Source organism: Nannospalax galili, unplaced genomic scaffold, assembly GCF_000622305.1.
Source record: "Nannospalax galili isolate Female #2095 unplaced genomic scaffold, S.galili_v1.0 scaffold759, whole genome shotgun sequence".
In the NCBI taxonomy this organism is placed as follows: domain Eukaryota; kingdom Metazoa; phylum Chordata; class Mammalia; order Rodentia; family Spalacidae; genus Nannospalax; species Nannospalax galili.
In genome coordinates this window covers 196,931-204,596 of record NW_008342628.1, presented here as the reverse complement: position 1 = coordinate 204,596, position 7,666 = coordinate 196,931, and the positions used below count along the sequence as shown (strand labels likewise).

Genomic DNA, 7,666 nt, shown 5'->3' with positions numbered 1-7,666 from the left:
AAAAGGTATTTTTAATCCAAAAAAAAGGTAAGAGCAAAAAGCTAAAAACAACCCATGTCACTAAAGCAAAGATGAACCTAAAAAAAAAAAAAAAAAAAAAAAAAGACTGACTTTTCACATAAAAGGATACCTGCCTGGCTGATAAGCATTCTGAAAGGTGTCCAGTTTCATCAGTCATCAGGAAAATGGAAACTAAAATAGTTAGATAATGCCACAGCCCCACTAGAAGGTCTAAAATTTTTAAAAAGACTGATAATGCCCAGTGTTGGCAAGGATGTGGTAGAGATGTCCTCTCACAAATGGCTGCTTGGATATATTTGGTATGACTATTTTAGAAAACCACTTGGCATTATCTCCTAAATTTGGACATTTGCACACACTTTGACCCAATATTGTCACTCATACTGTACACGCTACAGAAATGCTTACATGTTTGTTCACCAAAACATATGTTCAAGTGAGTTCACAACTACATTATTTGTTAATAACCAAGAACTAAGAACAGCCCAAATTTCATCAAAAGTAGGTAAAGGAAAATTGTGATCTGTTCATACAAAAAGCAATCATCAAACTGCTCCTTACATAACATCATGAGTGACTTTCATAAACATAATGTTCAGGGAAAGAAACCAGACCCAGAAGACACAAACTGTCTGATTCCATTTATAGAACTGGAGGAGAAGGAGCATTTGATTTCGACTAGGAGGGCTTACCCATCCAGAATCTCTTCCTGCTTCAAATTCGGCACTATTCTACCCTATCAGGCAGGAGATATACAAGTCGGAGGTCCCAGATCTGATATTGGTTGCGTCTGCTGAGACCTGACTAATGTGTAATTCTTGGTGTTGAGCACTGTTGCTACAAAACAGACTAAATTATCCTCTGCCGGAATCTGGCACCGCCTCACAAGTGCTTTCCAAACAAGCAGTACCGAACTTTGCCAGCAGATGGCGAGCCTTGTACACATCTGTGCCGAATAACCCGCAAGAATTTAAAGTTCCAGTTGAACGTCTGCGAAGATACTTTCATGTTAAATAGAGCTGTTTCAAACTTTGCCACTTCCTTTCTTTTTGATTCTTCACCCTGGCATTTTCCATAGAACTGCTTGAGTTTCATTCAATCACTTTGCTTTGTATCGTCATTGAAATGTGAATAGTTTGCCCAAACCGATTTACTTAAAAAAAAAAAAAAGCTTTGGTTTTGTACATTTCTGTAGTTACACTTGAACTATTAGGGCATTTTCTTTCACCAGGTCTTGTGAATGGAAGGCCAGGGTACTTTCTCAGGCTGTTCTTGGATTTACGTCTCTCTTAAAAGGGTATCTTTTATTGCATCTTCTTCCTCCTCCTGCCTCTCCTTTTATGGTGCCCATCGGGCAGGCTGCTACCTTTCCTCACTGTGCCTGACAGATTCTTGGGGCTGCTGGGTGACTCACACTTAGCCTTCATCCCTGTGGAGGCTTGGAGCCTCTTCCTCTGTATCCTTCATCTGCTCAGTATGCTGCCTTCAGTCATGACTTAGTAACTTTGGAGAGCATCAGAGTGTGCCTGCATTATGCTTCAGTTAAAAGTCACCAGCAAAAGGGCCAAACTTTCCCTCTGTTCAACATTGTGTTCTATTCTGGGAACTTACACAGAGATCCTAGAGAAAGATACTCCTTTTTATATATACAGGCACAATACACACACACACACACACACACACAAACTTTTTTAAATAACTAGATGCCATGATGAGATCTGTTGCTGCTCCACAGCATATGATCTGTCCCCACACCCCCATCTTTGGAGTCTTCCCCAACTTGCCAGTGAACATGCTGCTGAGCTGACTCAGGAATAAGCAAATGTTTCGTTCTTCAGAACATCAACAGGACCACCTGCCAAATATTTTCTAAGCAGTGTGACATGGTGCATGAATTCTGGGTTCACAGTGGGGTGCATTCAGACCTCCCCATTGTGGCAATGTGGGGAAGGCCCTTACTTCCTATGAGTTTCACTCTCCTTCCCAGCCAATGTGCAAAGGCTGGTATCTCAGAAGGAAGCTGTGATGATTAAATGGACACTAGATTAAATAATCCAGGCACAAGGTAGCTCCTTATAAAGGAAAGGATAGAAAAGAAAGAAAGAAGAAAGAAAGAAAGAAAGAAAAGAACAGAGGAGAGGGGAGAGGAGTAGAGAAGAAAAGCCACATTATCTGTCAGTTACCTAAATCACCTTCTGTGGCAGGCTCTTGAATATTTTATCCATTTCACCCTGAGCACTTCCTGATAGGTGGACACTTATAGTCCCATTTCCAAATGAAGGAACTGAGGCTGAAAAAGTGAAGTCATTTCAAAAGTCACATGGTGGGCAGTGGCCAAGCAGAGCCTGATCTCTCATTAGTACCCAGGCTGCTAAGCCCAGCACAGAACATTCTCACTAATGCGGAATGGCATTCTTGCAATGTGCTCAACAGCAAAACCTTGCCTTGTATGTAGAGAGGCCCAGATGCAAATCTTTTCTCCCTCTGACCCTAGGAAGCCCCACTTGTCCTCTTTGGAGATGCTTTCTTATCATATTCTCATCACCAGTGACATTCCCACACACTCTTTCCCATTCACTGATGCACAATACCCTCACCAAATTCTAGAACCTTTCCCTGTCTTAGAGGAAACTCTGTGACCTTGGTATTAACAAAGGAGATTGCTTTGTTTACTGCATATCAGATGAGTCTGCATCCCTGTGAGATCCCTGGAACTCTTCTGAGATGAGATGTCATGTGCTCTGTGGAATGACTGTGGCTATATTTCCATTCAATAAAATATGCCATGGTTTAAGTTGTGAACCTGCCAAATTAACATACTGTTACATTCTGTTTTTCAAATTCTCTGTCTTTTCATCTGTCTAATGTGTTTCCTAAAACTACCAAATACATTATGGGCACATTAGATAAATCCTCAAAGCCTTCCTCACAGGTAGACAGAAATAGAAAGGAGAAAACAATGCTACCCAAAACATTACATACGAGAAAATGGAAACAGACAAGATTACCTGAAATTGACTGATGCTTTAAATGAGCTAGAGATGGAGGTAAGGCCATAATTTAGTTATTTCTTGATATAGTACACTCTCAATTCCTTTAATATTAACCATATTGTGAATCTCAAGTAATTGTGTTTTCTGTTTTGCCTTCTCTTTTATGTGAGCAGTGTGCTCTCTGAAAGCTTTGGAAGATTCACTGTGGGTTGTATTAGCTTGATAGCCTCCATTTCTGGCTGTGTGGGTGCCAGGACCTTGTAATAGCAGGCAGCGTCGATTTCAAATGGTAAAGGAAAATGTGCTTCCTTCTGTGTACACACTGACCAACAGAGTGCCATGCTTGTTCCTCTCTTTAATGAAATAGTTGAGGCACACAAAGTGCAGATATTGTCATGCAGACTCTCTTGTGCACGTCATGACCAAGCTCTCAGGATAGAAGCTCACAAATGAAACCTGTCAGGCACACTCCCCATCCCGCTTTCTTTCCCTGCTTTATGGGCAATTATCATACTAAGCTGAGTGCTTTTCATTGCTGATTTTATGCCTTTACTGTGTATGTGTGTCACCATAAACATATATACTGCCTTTCCTATTTTGAAACATGTTAAGTTTCGTTCTATAGTTTGCTTTTTTCCTTCTATAACTCCTCATGCATTTTTGAGATGTATCCCTATTGGTTGATAGATGCAGCTCTAGTCTCTTCATTTTAAACCTTCATTTGATGTTTCATTGTCCAAGTTTCACCTGATTTAATGATCACGTCCCATGAGGGTGGACATGTGAACTGCTACTATTCTTTCACCATTGTCAACGCTCTTCAAATGATCTTTTTATAATATGTCTCTTTGGGCACATCTGAAAGATTACGTCTGGGATATATGCCCAGGAGGGTAACTGTCTACTTGGCAGGTATCCACACCTTCAACTTTACAAAGTTTCCCAAACATTCTCTACCAATTTATGCTCCCATCAGCAGGGTACATAAATTGACGTTATTCTACATCTTTGCCAACATTTGAAATTGTTAGGCTTCTTCTTCCCTTTGCCAATCATCGGCATGCAAAATTGTGTCCCAGTTTTTATGATTACATTTCCTTGATGCTTAGGTTGAATATCTTTTCATATATTTCCTAGATATTTGGAATTTCTGTTCTGTGAATAATCTATTCCATCTTTTGCTCATTTTCAATTAGGCTGTTTACATATTTTTTATTTATTTAGATACATGTATGAGTGTTTTTCCTGCATGTATGTAAATGCACCTGTGCATGCAATGCCCGCAGAGGTCAGAAGAGGACACTGGATCTACAGAACTGGAGTTACAGATAGTTCTTAGCTGTCATGTAGGTGCCGGGACCCAAACCCAAGTCCTCTGAAAGAGTAGCAGGTCCTCTTAACCACTGATCCATCTCTCCAGCCCCTGTTTGCATTTTAAAAAAGTAAATCTGTAGACATTCTTCTGTTCTTTGTCATTATTTGCTGATTATACATATTGCATACATTCCTAATATGCAGTTAGCCTTTTCTACCTTCTTTGTGCTGTCTTAAGGCATGGGATTTTTGTTGTTGTTGTTGTTGCTGTTGTTTTTGTGAATTTCTGGGTATGAACACAGAGTTGACTGTTGAATGTTGGACAAGTGCTTCTACCTCTGAGCTACATCCCCAGTACTAGGAGTTTCAATTTTTACTGTGACCAAATTCACCTATATCTTCTTTTCTAACTTGTACCTTTTGTATCTTATACAGGAAACACTTCCCTGTCTAAAGTTGCAAGATTATTTTCTTTATATTTTCTCTCAAACATATCCAAGTATTGCATCTTAAATTGGGGGCTGTTATTCATTGGGAACTTTTGTGTATATGGCACAAGAGTCCTAGTTTCACATATTTTTTAAACGATGTTCACCTATCTTTTCTTACCTTTGCTGATGAATATGTATTATTCTTATAATAACTTACTCTAATTGTTTTAGTTCAGTTGGATTTTTAAAAATTCCTGGCTCATTTGCACAGTCTCCCATCACTTTGAACTGATCTTACCTCCTGTATTGCCGTTCCGAATTTTTGTGAGTGGTAAGGAGTAGTGTGGAGCTGAGACACCACAGTTGACCCCATTTCTCCATGAGGATCACCTGAGGCTGTTCGGTGCAGCATGTAAATTGCAGGGAGGAATGAAAGGTATGATTATGTGGAGCAAGTTTCAGTTTGCAAAGCATCTGCATTGATATTGTATACTCTGTTCTCCCTATGACCTTCTTGGATACAGTTCAGATGAAGCGACCAGTGTTCATAGAAGTCTGTTCTTGCCCACGTTTTGTAAAGGTGGCTGTTCCAGCTAAGCTTGCGTATTCTGTTCCTAATACAGTGTTTGTGGCTAATGGCCCTGCCCCTCACCTACATAGTTTTCTATAACATTTCTCTGAGGGGCAGGTATTTAAAGGATTTCTTGACACCCAAAAAGGTGACATGGTGTTAACTTGGGAGTCATATGCTGTTAATAAGTGACTGCATGTTGTTCATGGTCTTCATCCTTACAAACCCTCCTGTGGAAATGAAGACTTTTTGCTGTCCAGATTAATCAATACATACTTTGTTGTTTTATTTCTTTATCATTTATAAGCTTGATCTTTGAGCTTTGATTTTGGGCTTCCTTTACAGCATTACATTGTTCGGTGACTTTTACAGGCAGCCTTGGAAACAAAGAATTCATTCTTTACTTCCTTGGTGGCCTCTGGCATTTATGATCATAAAAAGGAGAAAGATGATGAGGGTTTTTTTTCCTTTGCTCAAATATTAATGGCTTTATCTGAGTTCTCTAGGGAAACTAGATAGAAAAAACAATCCAAAGTCATTTAGAAAGCATGTGGCTTTTTCTAGATTTTAAATGAGAAATCATCAAGCTTTACCCATAAAGAACCAGATATAAATATTTTAGTATTTATATGGTATATAATCTTTCTGACAACTGCCAAGTCTACCATTGTCATTCCGAAGCTGTGATTTGTAAACAAACGGGCAGGCCATTTTCCAGCATACAATAAAACTTTATTTACAAGTGAGTAGATTTGGCCCTCAGACCAGAGTTTGCTGATCCCTGCTTTTGACTGTTCCAGCCTTGTCTAACAGTAATGTAACTCTTTAGCTAAATGGTTTCTTAACAGCCCTGTTTTAGATCATCTTTCTATAACCAAAGCTCTCTGTGATTTTTTTTTTTTCTTCAAAAGCAAAACAGCTCATGGAAAGATGATGATTACTCACATCCCAAGCTCATTAAGAGGCCAAAGTCAAGCTAGACTGTTTATTAATCTTGTTATTTCACCCAAAATCAGAGTTACCATGAGTTGTAGCCATGCTTGGTCCAGACACATATCAGTCTCTGACCTCTTCCTATGTTTAAAGCTCTTCACAAACATAAAAGACATGGAGGTTCATAAACCATTCAATCCACATTTTATCTTATCATGGCCATTAAGACCACAGAGCTGAGAAACAAGCATCTCTACTTCTATCAGTTAATTCCTTTGAAGAGCAAACAAATGCGAAAAACATCTAAAGACTGAGTGAAGGTAAGATCTGTTTTGTGATCCTTCAGTCATTTTCTGACTTGGTATCTCTGGTTTACCTGTTGGCCACTTGGGAACTGTAAAATCTTTTGTACTAAAGATTTTGGGGTAGAGAGCAACACAGGAGGGGTCCATGTCTTTCATTATGAATTTTGTAATTAAAATGATTTAAAATAGCCTTAATAAATATTTTAGATAATAATATCTTAAATGTTTGGTACTGTGCTTGCTCAACAATTTTGAGGAACATACATAATATACATTATGGGGAGGAATCTCCATGTAGCTCTAAACTGCCCTGGATCTCATGGACATCTGCCTGCCTTTGCCTCCCAAGTGCTGGGATTATAGGTGTATACCACCACATTTAGTGGGACATATTTTTTTGATGCAAGAGATTCTTGTCCTAAGAAACTATTTCCCTACAGCCACCTTTACTATGATTTTAAGCTAGCATTTTTCTGATATAGAAGTAGCAGTTTTACAGAAGAGAATTTGAGAAACTTGAAAAGCATAAATGAGAACAGTAAAATCACTCCCAATTCAGTTGCTTAGAGATAAGTATTGCTGGCATGCTAGTGGCCATCTCTTTTGACATTTCTCTGTGCATTTGTTTCCATATAGATTAGCTCTAAAGCTTTCACATTCATGAGGTGATGCACAACATATTTTTAAAACTGGCCATTTTGCTAAAGAACACAAAATGGGTATGTCTGGGTTGATAAGTAAAGATCAATATTAACTGTTAGCTGTTTGGCATTTACAGTAGAGATATACCTACTGTAATCTGCGTGTACACTTCCCTAGTAGTGAGTGTGAAGTGCTTTGTGTTTTCCCATTATTGTGGCAAATACTAAGTTAAACATTCTTATAAGTTTCTTGTTGCCATCCTGAGCAGCTCTTAAGATAAATTCCTGGAAGTGGTATTAGCAGAATTTTGTGTGTGTGTGTGTGTGTGTATGTACATATTTGTGCATAATTTTGGTGCTGAGGAGTTTGTGCTGAAATTATATTCTTCCCAGCAATTAGTAAGATCACTTCATATCATCAGCAGTTCTGGAACCCCCTCTCTCTCTCTCTCTCTCT

At 38.9% G+C, this 7,666-nt stretch overlaps 1 protein-coding gene across 9 annotated transcripts in view; it reads left to right on the top strand.

Annotated features, from left to right (window-relative positions):
* Ttc23 (tetratricopeptide repeat domain 23) overlaps positions 1 to 7,666 on the top strand; it is a 99,547-nt gene that overhangs the window by 38,113 nt on the left and 53,768 nt on the right. The window lies entirely within an intron of this gene.